We start from the raw sequence: 21956 nt of genomic DNA on the forward strand, positions 1-21956 counted from the left end.
AGATTTCCCCCCCCCCTGACCCGAACGTGCACTTCCTGCTCCGAAAGCTAACACCCAGAGAGAACAATCGCAGTCTGTACCCTCTGAACACATGCGCGCACACACAAGGGTCAGCCTGCGAGCCATAAACACACATAAAAACACGCGCGCACACGGATACTTTTGAGGAATCGAACGCGCACACGTACGCACGCGCTCCCACAAAGCAGTCAGTGTTGTTGTTGTTGCTGAAATGAGAGTGAACCAGTGTCACACTCATTTCTGGGATTTTTGTTGGGGGCCGCTTGTGACGCGCACGCCGACACTTCCAATACGATTTCGCGTGCGTCGTGAAGGGTTGAACCTGCGCGCGTCTGGAATGCGGCAACACGATCCAGCTCTCAGCCGGGAGACGCTGGGGTACTTTTGCTGCGTGAGCGTGAGATGTCGAGAAAAGTACGAGCCGAGATGCACGGCCGAGGTCAAGGTGTGAGGAGAGAGACGGGCCAGAGAGTAAAAAATGAAAACAGCGGAGGAGGAACATGAGAGCTGCGTGGAAAAACAGAGAAAGAGAGTGTAAAGAGAAATATGTGTCTTAAATTAAGAGACAGGGCGAGACCAGTGACGTTTAAAGAAAGACGGGTAAATCAAATCAAAGGAAAGACATTATTTGAGGGAAGAAATAGGCAAAAAAAAAAGTGAGCTGGAGCGAAACAGAAACAGACGAAGAGGTCGTGAACTGCAGGCTGAATTTGTGCCAGTGAGACAAAATGGAAAACTAAAGCCGATTTGGGTAAGTACTACTGGGGGAGGGACGGAGACACTATCATCAAAATGAAACTAGTCTTTTTTTCACCCGCCTGTTCTCAAGATTCGATCTGAATAACGAGGCATAAATAAGGGACTAGGGATTCAAAAATAGTAAGAAACAGTGGTTTCCAATGGGGCTTCAGTGGTAAAAAGTTGGCAAGTGAGCAAAGGACAACTCCACAACACAAGCAATAAAAGTGCCAAGTTATGACACCGAGGTTCAAGTGAAATCCAAATACATAAATCAGTTTGGATCCGAAAATTGATCAGATCACGGCCTGCCACGGGATATCAATAACTCGCGGCCGCAAAACAGCCACCCAGGGGCCGCTCCCTAGCCAAACGTTTCTGTCAACCTTGTAGCACGGGGATCAACTTTGTGTCTGAAGGCTCTAACAAGGTCATAAAAAGATCTGCATTAGCTGTTCTCACGAGCGAATGTCTCTCCAAGAAAAATCTTTTCACACGCAGAAAAAAATGAAAATATTCCCAGCAGTAGCAACTGTGGTTTCTTTGGAGTAAGAGAAATGAAAAGCTGGGCGGCGAAAAGCGTTCATAAGTGGATACACAAGAGTGAGTTTTTAGAAGTTTTTTTTTTAGCCACGATTGTGCCTTGGCTCAAGGAATGGCAATGTGGGTCAGTCGGTCAGCCAACCACTTTGGTCCGCACTGAAATATCTCCATTGAATTGCCTTAAATCTGGGTACAAGGCATCAGAGTGAGCACTGTCAATGTGGGCTTCTTTGCATACAGATGTTAGCATTTAGCCCAAATCACTGCTGTGTGGCAGAGCCGCTACATGGCGGTGGAGTCTTAGAGGACCGCCCCCAGCTCCAACAGCACAATAAATATTTAAACTATTAACAAATTAATTTATTGGTCTGGTTAATGTTAAGTATAACTTCAGTCTGACTGCCCCATGGCATTCATTTTGGCCTAATTAATGTTAATTGATGAATTGAAATAGTTCTAAATACATCTTAAAGGATAAGGATGGTCGAATTCTTTATTTTCTCTAATGACACAACCCATAAAAACATTATTATTATCATTATTATCATAATAATCATAATAACAACAACAAAACTAATAATAATAATAATAATAAGCATATAATTGTGATAATTATAATATATAATATGATGTAATTAAACATAATAGTAATGAATAGTTACTATTATTATTGTTATTGTTATTATTATTATCAACAACAACAACAACACCAATAATAATAATAATAATAATAATAATATATTGTTTTGATTATCCAAATCTGTCCAGTACAGGAGTCACCCTTGTTGCACTGGGTGAGCAATGTGCTTTCATTGAACACAGACTAAATACTGAGCACCATATGCCTATAACCGATTTACAATGCAAAAAAAAATGTCACCAACAAATGCATTCTAACCTCCTGTCTGTCTATCACTTTCTAAAACCTACAGTGCCCACATTTTTCAAAACTAATTCAACCCAAGACTTCGCCTGCCTGACAAACAGGGGCTGAGTGCCACAGACAGGGAAGGAAAACAGAACCAACATGAATGTGTGTATCTGCTCTCCACTCGTTGCTCTTTGCTAAATAGAGCAGCTGTGAGGCTTTTATGGAAAAATGTCACCACTTTTCCAGCCCTCCCCAGGAGGCAGGATACCTGGTTGAGTGAGACTGCCTTCCTGGCTGAGAACATGCACCAAGCATCCGGACTGTGGCTCCGGTCCAGTTTACTCCTTTTAATAGCATTCACAATATTTACGTTGTCCGTGTGGATACGTGGCCTCTATAGCCTGCGATCTGGAGGTTGCATTCATTGCTGCGTTGGCGCGCGTGTGGCTCCCGTAAAAAGGGGGCAGGAGCTCATCCGATGCCACAAATGTGAGTGTGGGCAGTCAGACAGGTAGCCCTCAGCTGCACTGGAGGTCTGACTGCTTGTTGTGAGCGTGTGTTATATTCATTGTAGAAATAACGACCGTGATAATTCATTTGAGCCAGTAAATCTGTTTGTCAGCTACACTGAATTAGCGTTAGCCTCCTGTCTTGAGTCAACGCTTGTCTCATACTCATTGTTTTATCATTATAATGAAGTTAAAATGATTTTATGAAACTGTACTGACTGTTAAGCCCGCAGCCATTTTTTTTTTTAAATGTGTAATGTTAATCTTTAAAGCTGGAAGTAGTTGATCAGAAAGTACTTGGGTCTTTGTGTGGTGTCACTAGCCTAAGAATAATGTTTTTTTTTCTTTAGGTTCTTTGATAAAAATTGAAATGAGATCTTTCCGCTCAATTGTGCTGACAAACTCTGTTCCTCAGCCACTGTAGTGAACTCCCAAAAAAACAAAACACCATGCAGTTTGCAGCACGGCGGACACCGACAGCTATGTTAATGACATTAACAGAGTGCAAGAGAAAAGCTGATTTACACACACAATGCTCGCGTGTGTGTGCGTGTGTGCATGAGAAAGACAGACTATCATGACATCACTGTTTCCACAGGAAATCATGTTTCCAAAACCCTGGTTTTCCACTCTGTAGCCTACCTCATACACAACTCACTCCTCTCTCCGCGTCTCTGTCCCACACATGATACTGCAGAGTGGCAGCAGCGAACTAAATCAGTTTAATTAGCTCCTCCAGCGCTGCTATTCCCACCAGCAGAAAGGGTGAAGTCATTTTTTTTTTTTTTTTTTTTAACAAGTATGGCTGGTGATTTAAAGGAAAATTGTGGTTTATCACAAGCTGGATCTCATTTTCGTTGTTTTGGCCACCACTACAGTCGCTTACGGTAACACTGGACTCACCAAAGTAAACACTGAGATATGGGAAACCTGAGAGCACGGTGAGTGTAACTGTGAACACAATGATATCATCGCTGATGGAAACGACGGCCAGAGCTCCGAACAGAGAGCCGCCTTAAATGAAACTTTAATTTCGCCTTGTTATTCATCAGGCCGCTCATTCCCCTCGCACAGAAATCCAATTAGATTAAAAAGTAACCAGACACGGGATCCTATTAATTCATCCTCTTATCGTTTGGTCTCTGTCAGGATTTAAACATTAGGTCACAGGAAGGAGAACGAGGAGAAAAAGATGGAGAGGAAGGCGAGGGGTCAGAGGGCAGAGACAGAAAGTAACTGATATGACGATAATGACGAATGCAGACTGCGGCCTGGAATGCATGCAGCGCGCAAATCACAAAAACACACACCTGCACACACCCGTGATCCATTCTCCCAGTCCGCTTGATTGCACCCTTGCACACATGAAAACACACAAACCCATGTAGTTACTTCCTGACACACGAGCCCGCTCCGCAGGCACAAGCAGATGTGCAACGGGAGATGCTGTCCAAACATTCAGCTCCGATTCCCCTTGCAGATGAAAAAAGAAATCCCAGTTCTCTGTGATGTGCGTGTGAAGTTGATATGTAAAATCAAAGCAGAGCTTAGCCAGCCGTGCAATCACTGCAGCGCATGATGGGTGGTTAGTGTATCACGGCGGCGCTCGGGTCGTATCTGGTTACGGTGCTGTGCCGGTGATTCAAACAGAGGGATGGCGTTCTCTGTGAGAGGGCAGGTGGCAGCAGGAAATGGGAGAGGGAAAGTGGAAAGGAAGGAAGACAGTGGTTGGGTATGGGTTGTTCAGCTAATTATGTTTCCTCCGTCTTCAAGCTCCTGACCTTGAAACCAGAATCGAGGTTAGCCATTAAAGAGGAGCTGGGACTAAGGAAACACAGGTGTATCCTCGCAAAAGTTGTTTAAACATCTCCCCAGTGCATTTTCTGATTGGTAAGCTGATACGATGACAGTATATTCACCTAGTGTTTCATATAAAACAAACGTTTCTGGGTGTATGCGTAATACAAATCTTGGCTATGTCATAAAAACACAACTTTTGATTCTTCTCTTTTTACTCTACATTATATGAGTTTTTACATTTTCTGCTACTTTATACTTCCACTCCACTCCACACTGAGGCCAAATTCATTATAGTAACTATAACTATAGTTACAAGTTACTTTACAGATTGCAAATCAGCCCGTTTTTAAATGAATTTATTTTATCAGCAATTGGATAAAAGAAAAGAAGTACTGACTCAGATGATCACATTTACATTTGTATTTACATTATGGGCTTTTGTCCAAAGCGACTTATAGTTTTTCATACACTGATGGCGGTGGCTGCCTTGCAAGGTGCTGACCAGGAGCAGTTTTGGTTTCAGCTCAGTATCTTGCCAAAGGACACTTTGAAATGCAAACCAGGGGAATTGCAACCAGCAACCTTCCAATAACAAGACTCTGGCACTATGGCTTGATTTCAATTAGGGAAGACTTCATTTTCGTGGCTGAAGATCCTGATGTGATGAGGCGGACTCCGTTGAGCTGGACCTGGGCACTGGGAATGATGAACTGCAGGTGGATGGAGTGAAGGAGGGTTGCACTGGAACGACAGCTGACAACATAAGATTTAAACTTTGGCTGCGGCCACATAATTGGTTGGCTGTTTTAATCGAGGTAATGCCCATCAACACATGATCAGTTAGTGGGCGAGAGAGATGAAGAGAGCTGTGAATGGATGAACGCTCAGATGGTCATCCTGATTGAACTCACGCTGAGCCTCATAAACGTTGAATATCTGATCTGATAACTGGCCCATAATATACAATGCAACACATAGATACATGTGGTTATATGTTTAATTAACTTTTACTGTTTGACCGTTTGTACATTTATTGCAGGAAAATACTTTTAGTAGATTTAATATTGGATACTTTAAGACTTTCAATCAAGTACAACCATTCGAGGTTGACTTTCTTCATGATATCTTTACTTTTACTCAGGTATGAATTTCGAGTACACTATACTCACATGCAAATGTTGATTGTCCATATTCCAGTACAGAGGGTGGAGCTGATGCACCTAAATCTGTTAGGTAGCTACCAAAACTTCCAGAATAAGGATAACTCGTGCTCTTTAGCAGTCTACTTACAACCATAACTGTTTAGCTTAGGAGCTCACTGCAAACCCTCATGTTGAATGCCCGCTCTAATGGACTTTAAGCTGTACAACTTTCTTTCAATACTCTCGCTCACTGCTGTTTTTTTTGTGTGACGTCATTGAGACGGGAAGAGAGGTGCCTGCCATTACAACTCACACGACTTAACCATTAGCATTAGTCTGCTAACATGAAATGGTGACCATGTGTGTTTCTTTGGCGTACGTCTCAGACGGATAGAAAAAGGGAATCATTTTAACAGGGCAGAAACCATTAGCCGTAACGTCCAGCCCTCTGTACTCTGTGGAGAATGATTGTGAACATTTTTTAAGGACAGAGATCTCCTGAAGGATAACACTTGGACACGGAGGCTCAGGGACAGGGAGAGGAAAACAGTCGGAGACGACTTTGACAGAAGAGAACACAGTGTGTTTTCCTCCTGACCTCAGATTGAACCAGTGATGAAAGTGATGAAAGCCCGAGCTCCAAAACATTGCACATGACTGATGACTGAGACTTTTACTTCTGTATCAAAACAGTGATTTGAAAAAATATTATCCTTGTGAAGTGGACAGCTATTTTGTGGTTTTTCGAAGTTGCCATTAAAAGTCGGTTTAACAAGCAGTGTTCGCGTCTTAAAAAGTGATGACCTGGAGCTTTCCAGGGCCAGTCTTTATGGACTTTTGTTGTAATTTCAAGTCAGTAATGGAAAAATGTCGAGAGTTTCAGATGGATTTTTCTGCTAGTTTCCATTCCTTGAAGCTTCATCTGGAATGGTTAAATTAGTAACAAGTAAAGCTTTTCGTACATCAAGATACAGAATCTCATGGAGTTGAAGCAGAGCAGACAGCATAGGGAGCACCGAAAAAAAAAATGTTGTCCATTACATAGGATCTATTTTCACTGAGATAGTTGAGAGTGTGACCCAATTAACACATTGCGAGAACATACAACTGGGCTGCAAAGTGGGAATGACAGATGCACCACTTTCCCTTTTTAAGCAAATGTTGCTTTAATACGATTCTTGGTGTCGATAGATAGCCGGTGCTGTCACCCCATATGTAAGGTGATGGAACCGGGTGGACAGGATCTCTCTCCGGGTCACGCAGCGAGGATCGCTGTCAGTTCGGTGGTTTGTAGTGAGTCAATGTTTAGAAAAAGAGGGAAAATCACCACATCTTACTCTCTCTTCCTCCCTCGTCGGCTCCTCTGTTTATCCTGGCCCGAACACATGTTTTTCTAGGATCTCTTAGCTTGACTCAGCTTTCTTCCTCTGTGTATAAATCTGTGGACGCATCACGTAGCCTACAACTGGACCCCGTTTCACTCTCCGTTAATCTTTGTCACGATGCTGTCGTTTTTATTCACTTTGTCTTCATTTTGACAAACTTTCAACCTTTCGACTCCCTCTGTTTCCCTCTTCTTTCAGGCCTCTGAGACGAGTGTTATGGATTCATTTTATACAGTGTCCTGTAACGTATATATTCACATGTGACTTTGCTACAAAAGAAACTGGGATTTAAGTGGTAATGTACACAATGTCAATAGTGTCAAATCTTGCAGCATGTTTTCACAAGGCATACTGTACATTCCGGAAGTTAGACCGCCAAGTATGATGAAATGTTAAATGTAGTTATTGTTAATAGTTCACCCACGGGTCAGTGAGGGTTTTTTTTTTTTTGATTCGCTCAAAAAACAGACAAAAAATACAGTTCTGAAGGAAAACAAGCCTGACTCAATTCAGGCCGCTCAATAAACACACACGCATCAGCAATCGCATACGCACAGCACACAGCGCACAGACAGCTAGACACAAACAGTCACGGCCCAAACAAACATAGGCACATGAAGAACCTAAAACAGGACGGTTAAACAATTACTTCCTCTGTAAATAATTACATTAGCCGTGCATAAATCTATTACTGTAGCAACAAAGAAATTGTTTGGGTCAAGCAGACATCCAGGCCAAAAGCACTTCCCAAACCCTAACAAGAGAGCTCTGCTGACCTGCAAACACTACACTTCTGATTAAACACACTTTTGTGATAGCTGGGATTGGGTAGGTCAGGGGAAAAATAGTGTTGCCTATTGAATAGTAGAGATGTGTAACAGGTGAAATCAGTAAGTGACTCTGGTGGTTTAAAGGTGCAATATGTAAGAATTGTATTTGCAAACATTCAAAAATGTACAGAACTCAACAAAAGAATGCGCAGAAAGAACAGTTTTGATGTCATGTCTAAGATGTCTCTATATTGTCTTACAGAGATATCTATTGAAGTAAGCATGCTAACCAGCTAACTCTGCTTTCACTTGAGCCACTTTGTACTACCGTTGGAGGTGATGGTCCAATAGTAAATTACATGGGAACTTCCCCCGTCCTCCCAGCTCAGCCAGTTCAATCAATATCTGCACAGCTACAGTTAGCAGCAGTTAGCGGTCACTCTGGCGATATGCTGCCCCCTATTTGTTTGGAATGTGAACTCAGCAGGTAGTGATTTTTTACATACTGCACCTTTAAGTAGAAGTGTCCAGTCAAGAAAACAATCATATCATTACCATAAAGACACTACAAAAAGATGATGTGACAGAATCCATTTGTGTATGTCTGTCTTTGAAAAAGATATCCATGTCACTCATGAGCTTGGAAGCATTTAAACCAGAGACGTGATTGCAGTCACATCATACCTGCAGTGGACATACACAAACTATTATTTTCTTCAATTCAAGCTAAGTTCTCTAAACGTCTTGAGAAGACTTTGAGTTGGAGCACATGGAGTCTGAGTTTAGGTAGACAGTCAAGTGGTTTTGCAGCTTGACCAAGTCAGGATATCTGCGGTTCTGATTATGGCTACTCTGTGTTTTTAATCCGTCTCTGGCAAATCCACCAATTTCATTGGAAATTGTAAGAGAAAAAGAGATTCAAAGCAACATTATGTTTGTTTTCTACTCTAAAACAACAGCTTCAAAGACTCTCCAGGAGCTTAGTTGGAGCATGCGCCCCATGGACAGATGCCTTGTCTGTTGGGTTCGAGAGGCCCAGCGTTCGAGTCCGACCAGTGGCCCTTTGCTGCTTGTCATCACTCCCCTCTCTCATCCCCATTTCCCGTCATTACTGTAAGCTGTCCTATAAATAAAGTCTATTTTTGTGCCACTGTCCCAGTCTGAGAATTTAAGCCAATGCGAACACACAAAAAACTGTAGTTCCTCGAATGGCCACTCGAGGCTGGCTCCAAAAGTTAGTTTTTTAAACTTTTGGGATAAAAAACAATTATTTATCTTCACTCTGCCTGACAAAAAGAGCCACTTTAACGTACCACAACGCTCTTATTTGACTGCTGAATGGAGGAGAAATTTAACCTTCATAAGCGTTCAAACAGGAGATGGAAAAAGGAAAAAACTCTGCGGGATATGGGAGAAAAACGACAACCCGTGCAAAACGCCAATATCTGCTCAATGTTGCTTCTGGATACTAATGCTGAGAAGAACTACATGACATCACAGCAGAGGAGCATGAACGATACAAGATAATCCATTTCCCATTAAAGAATCTGTTTTTATTGCATAATGTCTTGTCTGATGCATTCCATTGCAGTGACATCCCCTGCATTGTACTTTCACATTGAGAATACACGGTATGGCCTCACAATGCCGCAAGGTAACAAGGTTCATGTTTTTACTTCAGCAAATCTACAATGCGGCAAAAATGTCAATGATCTATCAATATGCAGTACAAGGCATCCATAAACATGTCAGTTTGTCTGAATGTCTGAACTTCCTGGATAACATCATGAAAAACCCATTCTTAACTGTGATCAGGTGAACATCTCTCTTGTGTCTGTATTTTAAAGCCTCCCCATCCCTCTTAAAAGGATCTGAGAGCATTCTGTATCTGATCCAAAAGATGTAAATATATCTACTGAGTCTTGTCACTAACACGGGCTGCTTTTGTAATAGCATGGCTGTCTGACCTTCTGGAAACGCACTCTATCGGAGCCCTGAGGCCCGTCTGGTCCTCTAAATTTTGCTCTAACCAGAAGGTCCCCGAGGTGGGGACAACTCCTTTGTAGTATATTTACTCTATTATACATTCTTGAAACGCTGTAATACAACAACACTCCATAGTCTGTGTGTGTGAACGGGGGTTTGTCAGCAGGTAAGGTCATTTACTCGCCTCAAAGAGTGTCAGAGAGCTCACCGACGGATAGAGCCATCAGGCTCATTTGACCTCCTGACACACAAACACTGAGACATGTGCTCTCTCTCTTTCACTCCCCTTGCTGTCGCTCAAACTCTCCCTTTCTCTCAAAGTCTCTCTCTCTCACACACACAAACACACACACATTCACACACCAGAATGAGTGACATTCTCATCGACGCTTTGACGGTGGGTGATCCACTGTGGCTGACCTCTTATTGAAGTTGGGGTGCTAAATGTCACCACTTTGATGTAAAAACTCAACAGCTCCAGTGTGTGCGTGTGCGTGTGCGTGCGTGTGTGTGTGTGTGGTGGTGGTGTGTGTGTGTGTGTGTGTGTGTGTGTGTGTGAAAGTTTGCTATCACACATTCTTAACATGCCACAAAGGATGTCACACAGAGTTACATACATGCCCCCTTTCTGTTAAGGCTACCCCCCAAGATCTCCATTCAACACACACACACACACACACACGCACACACACACACACATACACACACACACACACAGTTCGATAATATATGACCTTTATTGCTATGTAGCACCAGAGGACTCCAGGACCAGGCTTTCACAGTGTCAGCACTGAAGCACATTGCGGTGTTGAAACTCTCTCTAACCCTTTTTCTTTGTCATAACCTTTTATAGTCAAAAGCTCCACAATCACAGAAAAACATAGACACCGAGTCATACAGTCCTCCCCGAATGGAGCGGTACACTTTTGGGATGATTAAAGGTTCAACCGGAGTATATTTATATAATCAGTTAAATTACAGGTACAGCATACTGACATGTTAAACTGAAAATGTATACTTACCGCTGAATAGTCACCACTGTTCAGTTTTTAACTGATCATAGCAGGTTTCGACCGTTTTGAATGTCTTCATGCAGGACAGTTTTTACATTATGTTTTTACATAACGCGTCATACGGTGTCGCATATTTCTCACATCTCACAATCTCATTTTGTATCTCTTCCCTCGTCTGATTTCTTCTCGTCTAATCGCCGCTTGATGTCACATATTTGATCCCATCACTCAAAATCATCAAATCTCTCACTTAATTTCTTACATGGCATGAAATCCCCATCTAATTTAATCTCATATTCCTTGTATCCTGTCATCTCAGCTCTCATCTAATGCCTGTTTGATCTAATCTCTTGTCATATATATCATTTAGTCTTCCACCCAATCTTTGTCTCATCTCATATTTACTTGAAATCATCTTACCTCCGATACCATGTGTCTTGTACATCGCTTAACTGCCACCTCATTCAATCTCATTTTTCTCATCTCGCCTTTTATCCAATCACTGTCTCATCTGTCATTTCTCAATCATCATCCCACCAGAGACATCTTTTGCTGCACGTCTCACACTTCACCTCTTATTAACCATCACACTCCCATCATGTAGTGTCATCTCTCTTATGTATTCATGTATCTCATCCCATATAATTTCATATTCTTTACATATCGTGTCATATCTCATCTCATTTCTAACTCTCATTTCATTTTATATTTCTTATAGAACATTCATTAAACCCATAGTCCATGTATGTCATCTCATATCTCATCACTCATACAATTTACCACGTCATAATTATATGTTAGGAACATACCTTGAATTAGCCTAACTGTTAGCTCTATGCACGTAAGTATATTCTTAAAAATCTGGAATAAGAGACACACTGGACTGGACCAAAGAGACTGAACTAAAGAGAGCTGAAATGTGACTTTGTTGAACCAGACAAGGGGTTCTTTTACCTCCATGGGCAGGGACCATTTCCTCTCCCCCCCTCTCTCCCTTCCTCCCTCCCTCAATCACTCCATTTCTCTTTTTTTAGGGTCTGCCTTTATATCTTTCTTTTCCTCCCTGCTTTACTTCTCTATGCCATCCTGCTCCTGCTTGCTCTCCTTCTCTGTCTGTTCCATCTCCCTCTTGCTGACTCCCTCTTTTCGGATTCTGGCAAAAGAACTGACGGTGTGTGTTTAATCCACGGGTCCTCTCTCTCTCTTTCTGTGTGTGTGTGTGTGTGTTTTAGCCAGAGGGCCTGTGGTCGCAGCGACTTCAAAGCTGAAACCAGAGTCTCTCCACAGTCTGCAGCTTCCCTATAAATCACACTAACCATACTGCGAGGGAAACACACATACACGTATACACGGGCCACAACAGAGAGAAAGATTAAAATAAGAGTGAAAGTTTAATGTAATAACTATAAGGAATAACAGAAAAGGCAAAACACCCCCAAAATGCAGACAGGTTCAGAGGGACGACATGTAAATTAAGGAAGTCAAACTAAGTGTGACCATAGGATGAGAAGGTCAAAGTGCACTGGGATGACACGATGAAGAGATTCTAGCAGGGGTGGATTTTAAGAGAGTTCCAGCAGAAGAGCGCCAGTCTTTCATTGAATTTGCCTTTGAATAAACAGGGTGTTGCCAGCCAAGCCCTAAGTGAATTTATTTTTGCAGCTAGATTATTTTCTCCTGTTATATATGCAACTATGCAGTTGAATCGAGTGATTTCCCTCGTGCACAGTAACCAAACACTGAATCACCATATCTGCAGTCGCAGAGACAGAAAACAAAAGCACGGGCTTTTGTTTTGTTTTTGCTTTATTTTTGTTTTGTATGATTTTTTTCCCCCACGATAGATGATTCTTCTACATGTCCTTTGCAGCGACGCCCCGCTTCATGCTCTGGTTCATACTCCATGTGTGGCTTGAAGACCTGCAGCTGCAGTCACATGCTGTCTGTGAACCAGCCGTCACAGTTGAGGTGATCTGGCAAAGGTATGCATATTGAAACCTATTCACTTTAAGGGTCATATTCTGTCTTCTCCTTGTATCTCAACTTTCACTGGCTTTGGCCATACAACCCCAAACATGTCTCCTTGAAGAAAACAGCAGGTCTCAGATTGTCAGGAGGTCAAAAGCCTCCGGTTGTAAAGCCTTCGACACTTACAAGATAACCTCAGTGACCTTTGTCCTGAGAGCCTTGACTGACAACTGTCCCGGCAATGGTCCAGTCATGTAGAAGTGGAATGACAGCTGTTCTGACATACTGTTGTTGTTATTAGCAACCATTGAAAAGATTTTACCAAACAAATTTGAGCTACTGAAGTAGTCACTCTGCTCTGCTTCTCTGCCTGAGGGCACATAGTGACAGTGTAGCATCTGGTCCTATGCCAAAATAGCTTTAAACGATATCAGTTCATACTTGTTATAGAGTTGTACTCTTTCACACTAGACAAAAAACCCACCAACACCCACTCAGCCCAGTCGCCAGGATATAATGTTAGCAGTCTGGGTTTCTGCAAACCACAGATACGTCCTAGTTTGACATTTGTACCAAATGTGGCATATCATATTCACATTATATGCTTATTAATCAACGGGGGTGGAGGGGATGGTGGTGTCCGTGCCGACCGCCGTTCAAGTCCCACAACTGGATCCTTTTAAGGACACCTGGGGACATTTCCAGATGTTTTTGTGGCGACCAAAAACTGACTATTTTTCATGGGAAGTTGGACAATCTGCATTTGTGATCGTGGTGACCAGTAATTGGTAAAAGCTTACAAAAACACTGGGGCCGAACAATGTCACCACTGTAACTGTCGATCTGTAGAACCAGTGCTTGGTTCTCTTTGGTGGAAGGTTATACACAGCATTAACAGGTCATCAATATCCATTTTTCTAAGCTGACAACAAAAGTGGAATGTGCAGCATGTGCTTGAGGCCACTGTTCACAGAATATTGCCGTTCATCAGTCACCGTTATGGTGTTTGTTCTTAAAAATATAACTAGTATATAACTTGCTTTCTCATTTTACAGATTTGTCCCTTGGGGTCTGGATCATTACTCTTACTCCATCATAAGAAATTTGGTTGGCTAGTAAAAACTTATTTCAGTTTGTCCAGCAACCACAAAATGGATTTTTCAGGAAGAAACTGGACATACTGACAAATGGGTTTGTTAAAGCTGTTTGAGTTGGACTACAATTGAATGGATTTTAAATGAAATATTTGAGTTTATAATTGAGTTTGTGTTTCCAGCATCTATGCAGCTCGCCTACCTTGCCGACAACAGCTCGACTGCTGAGCGTTGGCTCAATATTCAGTCTGTTATTTAAATTCCTGACCTTGGATTCTGTTTGGATAAACTTGTCTTGGACCCGTGCAGGCTGAACAGATCTCAAGCTGTTGCTGTGTTGCTGTAGAGTGGATTGTCTCGAAAGCAGAGTTTTTAAGGGCTGATTTTCTTCGCACAATGCCTGAGAACCGCAGCAGTCAGCACAGTGTCACAATGGGTGGTAGATCCACATCCTCCCTTCAGCCATTAAAACAAATAGCTCTTTATCCAAGAATGTCTATGTGTGTGTGAGTGTGTTGGCCGCTGGGGAGACTGTGTGTCTGAGTAAGAGCAGACATGCATGTGTTTACCTGTTTCTCATATGGTGATGTGAGTGCACACATGTTGTACAAGATTTCAAAGTGTCATGTCAGCAACAGGGGGTCTTTGGTCCGATTGCAGTCTTTGATATTTACTGAATGAATCATTAAAATTGCTATAATCAATATTTTTTCCATTACAGATGGATCAAATGACCACATTTGTTGTGCCTGTGGTGAGTAACTCACATTATCGACCGACTCAGCTTCGCGTTTTGGTTCTCATCAGTGTCACTTTTAACACCAGGCAGTTGTTTTCAACAAGAAAGTGCTAGAAACTGACCATATGTACCTGCGTGAACACACTGAAGTATTAAATGAATTTCATATTTCCGACATAAGTTGCTGGACAGCAAAACAGAGGAAGAAGGAGAGTAAATATTGGACCTACATTCATCTGGTGGACACAAATATAGCTCCTAGCTCAAAGCCACTGCCTTCATCATGTTTAAAATTGACTCAACAACCCATTTGCCATAATGGAGGAAAACTTACCATTTTCGCTTAAAACACCTTTGGTCACCACAAACACGGCTGGAAATTGTCCCGACATACTCTTTGAAATATCCAACGGTGTCAACGGTGTCAAGTGTTGAAATGCAGTCTCGAACCTTGGTCACTGGCTTGGTGGCCTTCTAAAATGCAACTACACCAACATCCCCTCCACCTCCTGGCAACTAAGGTCATAAACATGTAATGATATGAAACATATTGTATAAATGTCAATATGGTGCGCAACCTATGACACTTATAAACAGGAACATACCAGTAGTTGGACAACATTGGCCGACAACATTTCTAAAATGCTAAAAAGCCAATTTAAAAGCTAATTTCTTTACCACACTAGCATATTGGCTGCAGAGATGTGAAGGTTGGCCGGTCCAAAAGTTGAATCCCCACCGAAATGCTCAATGAGGATCGATAGCCATGACATTTCAGATCAGACATTCATGACCACCTGTGGATGAACTCAGGAACAATTATCAAAACAGATTTCCCAATTTAAAAACATAATACATATAAATTAACTTCATAATGTGGACAGAAATAAGACACATAATAAATAGAGCCACACTGACTTCTACAGTCGGTGAGAATATATTATCATTTGTATATTATGAGTGTTTCTAAAGCTGCATGTGTTGCATCAAGTACTGTAAAAGATACTAAATTTTTGTAAACTATATTAAATGTTCACAAAGATGCAGGCATCCAGAAACAAACTGCAGATGATGACAGCGAATACAATGTTGACAAACTCAGATTGATTCACATGTGTACAGTAGATAAAATAAGTCATAAGGAAGGAGCGAACAGAGACGTACAGTAAAACAAACGATGACATGGTGGTAAAATGACAGCGCAGACAGACAGACAGACAGGCAGCCGAGAAGAAGAGAAACACAGAAGGAGTGTACAGTGTGTGAGGGCAACCACAACCATGCCACTGAGTATTTACATGGTACCACACCACGTGGCTTTTAACCACAGATGTGGCACGGCTCAGTGTATGTGCGTGCAGCCGAGAGCATGTGTATACTGAAACACGCTGACCGCACGCATGCCTGTGGGAAGAGACTCAATATGTTTCAATAGGAAACCTGTGATTTTAAGATGCAATCACGTTTAAATGGAATCGCAGACTAATTTTGCTTTATTGACAGGTGAAATTGTAACTGAAATCCCCTTTTATGCCGGTGCCAACACCGGCTGGATTACACAATTATGAATCCCCTTAACTGGTTCAACTGAAATCCTGGAGTTTAAATATAGGTTGTAATTTCCACTGGCTCAGCAGACACACAAGCTAACATTTGTACTGCACAGCAGGATATGTGTGATTATGTTAAAAACTGTGCATGACATAACATCTTGTTTAAAAGAGAGGAGCAAACCACAGTCATAGTCCAACTAAAGGGATCACATCATAAGTAACTCTGCTAGTGTGAGAGCAAAAAACGAGCAAACAAAGGAATTCATTATTTTGTATTTCAGCTGTTTCTGGATGAAATCCTGGATTTTTGTGATAACGGTGGGTAGATCGCTCGTTACAGTGGGTCTCATTGTGACATCTTTTACATGTATTTGAGCGTTGAGCTAATTTGTCTTATTTGCTGTTTTTATTATATCTTGCACAGCCTATGCACATCCTTCTGGAGCACGCTTTGTGATATAGGGCTATAATAAATTATGACTTGACTTGAATTCACTCATGCGTGAGGTTTGCTTGTGTTCCACATTGAATTCACAGAGCTCTCTAGCCCTTTTCAACTTCATGAAGGTCTTCTGTTCCGTGAGGAGCTGTGAAATAGCATCAGCAGCGTCCCAGCAGCTGTATGGAGGCTTTAGGTAGAGTTTAAGGAAGGCTGTTACACCACAGAGCTTCGAGTCCTGCTGTCGTGAATCCAAAACAATGTAGTATCAGGTGATTCTACAGGTGTGGACAACTTGTGAATTTCACCAGTAAAACTATATATACTAGTTTATTGGAGATTGCCAAAGATTCACCTGAATCACTCGGAAGTGCCACTTGAGAAAAAAAAACTATTCATTCGAGGCGTTCTTGTACGAAGCCGTTTGTTCAAGATGGGTCAAATGAACACTGTATGGTACCAATTTTGAGACAACTCATTTGCAGTGAACCCGCGGTGAATCACAGCGCAGCAATGTAGAAAAACACAAGCAAGAACACAAAATAAACTTGTGTCTGCGCTGCTCTCAACTTTTGGCAAAAGAATATGTTTTGTTGTCGGAATTTGGTCCTAAATAGAGTCAATGATCACCAAAGCTCTGAATCAGACGTCAAGGGACGTGTGTCACAGTGCCATCCAGCACAACTGTTTTAAATTGAGGATCAGTGCTTTAAGCTGCTATTTAAGAGGATTCTTTTTACATTAAGCACATGTTTAATCCACTAGTCTTTTTGCTTGAAGTGTAAGAAGAGAGACGAAGAGAAGAGCCACAGGAGAAACATGTTGAGAGGCAGAGGGAGCGAGAGTTGAAGGGATGATAACAAGAGGAGGGATTAGAAAGAGAAACATTAGCAGGAGGTGCAGAGAGAGCCGGGCACAGGGGCAAGGAGAGGTTATGAGAGGAATGAGGCGCTGAGAAATTTTGAAACTTAAGGGGAAAAAAATATAAAAGTGAGGTTGGCTGTCAGGAAAGGGTGGAGGAGAGAAGAGTGAAAGCAGATAGAGCGGGAGACAGGAAGGAAAAGGAGGGTTAGTTAAAGAGAGAGAGGTGCCAGCAAAGGGAGAAGGAGAAAAGAGAGAGAGGGAGGAATAAAGGAAGGAAAGGGAGGGATGGAGCCATAGAGAGAGGTAGGTATAATGGCCAGGGAGGGGATGGCGGGAGAAAGGAGGAGAGAAGTGGGGGATGGAAGGAGGAGAAGGTAAGAGGTGGGGGGTTCTTCAGCTGCAATCTGAGGAAACCAGTTGAAGTTAATTGGTTCCTGATGTGAACCTGAGCTTAGCTCTGCAAATAAAAGGCCGTTCTGTCAGCTGTAATGGCTTTTCCATGCTGCACCGCTCTGGTGGGGGCTACATTAGCATCCTAGCATAGCTCATGGCCCGCTACGAATTCGAAATAATACAAACGATTCAGCTGTGATGGCCTGATTAGCATCAGAGGTCATGGACAATTTTGAAAAGAGAGTTTCCGCCACAATACAATCTAATCTGTTGGAGGCTAGATAAGAGTAGATAACTGGCGGGCTGTTACTGCATCTGAGTGACGACATACAATAGCCGACAGTGTCGTGTCTGTTCTGCGTTAAGTTTCCCCTTTTTCCAATCTTTATGATAAACTAACCCATACCCACTAACCCCATTCACATGGCAGCCATTTTACAACATGGGTGGGAAGCTCAAATGTCGTCCTGCTGCGTTCTAGGTTGCAAAGTTGTATCATTTCAAAGCTTCTTGATTAATCGGCAACTGAAAAGACCATGGATAGTGAATATCTCGACAAATATAAGGCTAATAATGGACCACTGTAGCTATTTTGGGGTCTGTTTCCATCCTTTATGCTAGGCTATGCTAGTCTTCTCTAACTTTCTGCCAGAAAGTGAAATTTCCCAGTTATTTCAAGGTAAAACAACACATTTGATGAATCAAATTTCCACACTATTCTTTTTAAAAATGAGAAGAAATCAGTTTTCAAGAACGGAAACTGCTGGCCTTGTGCTGATGCAGGTCCAAGGAAGCGGAAAAGAGTTTCAAATTCATCTACATTACTGGCCACACACACACACACACACACACAGTGGGGTGACCCTGATGCAACAGTGAAAGCCCGAGCCACTACAAACTCCAGACCCCGCTGACCTCACAGTCTCAATAACAAACAGCTGTCACATAACAGCTCTCTTTGTGCGTGTGTGTCTGTATTTATGTGTGTGCATTTGTGCATGCTTACTTGCCTGATTGCCTTTTTCTCTATGTGAGTGACTGTGTAACCATATGTTTGCCTACCTGGTTCCCTGAGAGCTTTCATGTGATTGCGTGTTTGTGTGCGTGCATACACACATTATACACATGATGGATGTGGATTTTGGATGTGGCCCACTGCTGGGAGAAAAAGACATTTGTTCACCTGTTCATGTTGTCTCTTCTGCTGATAAAAACAAATAAAATATGATTAGGGCCATTATGAGCATGCTGCAATGACAGTGACAGAGTTGTGGTTATTGTGTATGTGTGTGTGTGTGAATGTGCTGATTTGCTCGCTTAGAACAAAGGCTAACTTTCCATTGCCAAAAGGTTACAAAATCTGGCTACCAGGATACCAAGCTATATCTTGTTTGTTTTAGCTGTACAAAAACTGAAATATAAAAGCCAAAGACGAGTCTGGCACATTAACCCCCTGTTAACTGGCCAGTTGCTGTTTTAACCCCAAGGTTTTTGTATGGACCAAATATAATAAGATGTAATGTCTGCCAATAAATTAGTTGGCTGCGATTTGGTGCCAGATTTTATGACAGTTTTGAAGTATGGTTTTTAGTTTTTATGCTAGGTGATGCTAATCAGCTGCTTATGGTAGCCATATTGGAGCCTGTTTCCAGTCTTTGTGCTAGGGTAAGCTAATCAGTTGACTGCTGTAGCCCTTTGGGGCCTGTTTCAGGTCTTTATGCTAGGCTAAGCTAATCAACTGGTGATTGTTGCTCTATTTTTGTGCATGTTTCTTGTCCTTAAGCTAGGCTAAGCTAATCAGCTGCTGGCTGTTACCATTTTGGGGTATATTTAGCCGACAGATATGAGACTATTGTCAATCTTCTCCTCTAACCCTCTGCTGGACAGTGTACATTTCCCAAAATGTAAGTCTTTTCCTTTAAACTTTGTTAATATACAGTGAATTTTTGAAAAACTGATCAGTGACCTTGACCTGGGTGTTGTTAATTGCCATGTTTTTATTATGTAATATCATAAATTCATCCTCAGTTTAATTAAACTTAGTCATCGCGATTGACCTTATTTTTCAAATTCCTTTTACAACGACAGCCGGGCAATGACGACAACACTGCAGCTTAAGACCCAGTATTTGCACTGGAGGCTGTAAACCGGTATACAAGAGTCCATTACAAAAGGAACACTTCATTACTGTTGCAGTCATCAACATAGAGAATCCATTACCATGAGTCATCACCACCAGAGACACAGGAAGTCACCATGGATAATATGTCATCTCCAGCTCATAAGACTTTTCTGCTCGGATAATAAAGGAGAGAGCTGACAGAGACATTGACAGGAACAGAGTTTAACATAAGACAGTCTGACTGTCATCATGTGCATTTACTCTGTGTAATTTAGACTTTCAGATAATAATCACATTAAAAGCTATGGGTCAGAGGAAAAAGTAGAGAGGAGAGAGGAGAGGAAAGAGGAATTTATTTATTAATATTCTCATGTATTTTTCATACTTTATGTATTACTCAAGGGGCTAAGTACCCTCCTGTACAGGAGGTCCAAATGATCCATTTTGTTGCCTAGTACCCAAATAATGAAGCCCAATGAAACACTTCTAAACTGCGTACTGCTCAATAAACCCTAATTTGAGCTTGTGCGTGAGAACATTAACCGTTACTAAATCAGATATGATGACAGTGGCAATACGCCGCGTCCCTCCTTTATTCTGCACCAACTGGCATTTAGTTTTTTAGATTAGAGTTTGGTCCTTTCCAATGTGTTTCATTCTTCTTTTGTCCTATCGCTTATTTTCGTACTCCTACCTCTTGCTTTTGTTTACTTTGTGATGTACATCATCTCCCCACCCACGGGCCGTTGATGGAGCCTTGTCTCCATCCCCCACCACACACTTTTCTCTTCCATTTCCTCTGTTTCACCCTACCTAACCCTTTGCTCCCTTTCACTCTCTGGCTCCACCACTGAAATTGATCTCTCCTCTGAAACCCCTGCGATTCCCTCGTCTTCTCCTCTCCTCCTCTCTGTTCTTGTGTGTCCAAGTGTCTAGTTCAGTTCTCTATTTGTCTAATTCTTATGGACCTGCTTCTAAATGGTTAAGAATATTTAAAAAACGTCTATATAAGAGCATAGAACTGTGGTTGATCAGCAGCCGAGTTTATGTATAAGGAGGGGACCTTTGCTTAAATGAACAAATTCAAGTCTAAGGCCTCCCTTATCTGAATAAGTAAATGTCACAAGGCCTTTAAAAGGCAACAGGGACTATACCTAGCTTTTATCACAGAGTTTGCACAAGCCAAATACAACACTAATCTTCTAGTGGCTTACAACATTGAACAACTTTATCAAATTCACGGTGCATGCTCACAAATGATGTGTTATTGAGTGAGTTATGACTTCAATATCTTAGTGTTCTTTTTTTTATTTTGAACATTTAAAAAATGCTATGTGAGGCTGTACAAGTTGAATGTTATGTGCATTGTTAATGCAGGTGTCATTTTTTACCATGGTCACCATGTTAATTTAGCATGTTAGCATACTGCAGTTTAACTAGCACTAAACTCAAAGTACAGTAACGGCATCATCATCTGGGAACCACGACAAATGTTTTGTGCCAGTTAACTAAGTTTATGTTCAGATTTTTTTCTTTACTTGGTGGCACTAAAGGAAAACTCAGAGGGTCACCAGAGTCATAAAGATTCATCCTCCGGGGACCATGAATGTCTGTCCAAAATTTGAGGAAATTGCATCAATAGTTCTAGTAGAGTAGGACAGTCGGGACCGAAGTGGTGACTGACAAACATTGCATGTATATGAATAAATGAACCATATATTTGTGTTTTTTCTTTCTATATACAGAATCTCAGAAATCTACTTTATACAGGCCTGAATGAAATAGTTGGGGTGTAGTTTTGACAATCTGTATAAACTTTGGTTCCAAAGTTGCATTAATAAAATCTTACTGATTTGAAGAGGCAGAACTCATTTCATACAGCCAGTTTCTCTATATAAGCATCAAACAACCTAGTTTAGAAGAAACTATTACACACACTCGAAAGCAGCGAGGTCAGATGTGAGATTGGCATACAAACTGTTCACTATGTGTTTGCTTCCTATGGC

Source organism: Sparus aurata, chromosome 12 (genome assembly GCF_900880675.1).
Source record: "Sparus aurata chromosome 12, fSpaAur1.1, whole genome shotgun sequence".
Taxonomy (NCBI): domain Eukaryota; kingdom Metazoa; phylum Chordata; class Actinopteri; order Spariformes; family Sparidae; genus Sparus; species Sparus aurata.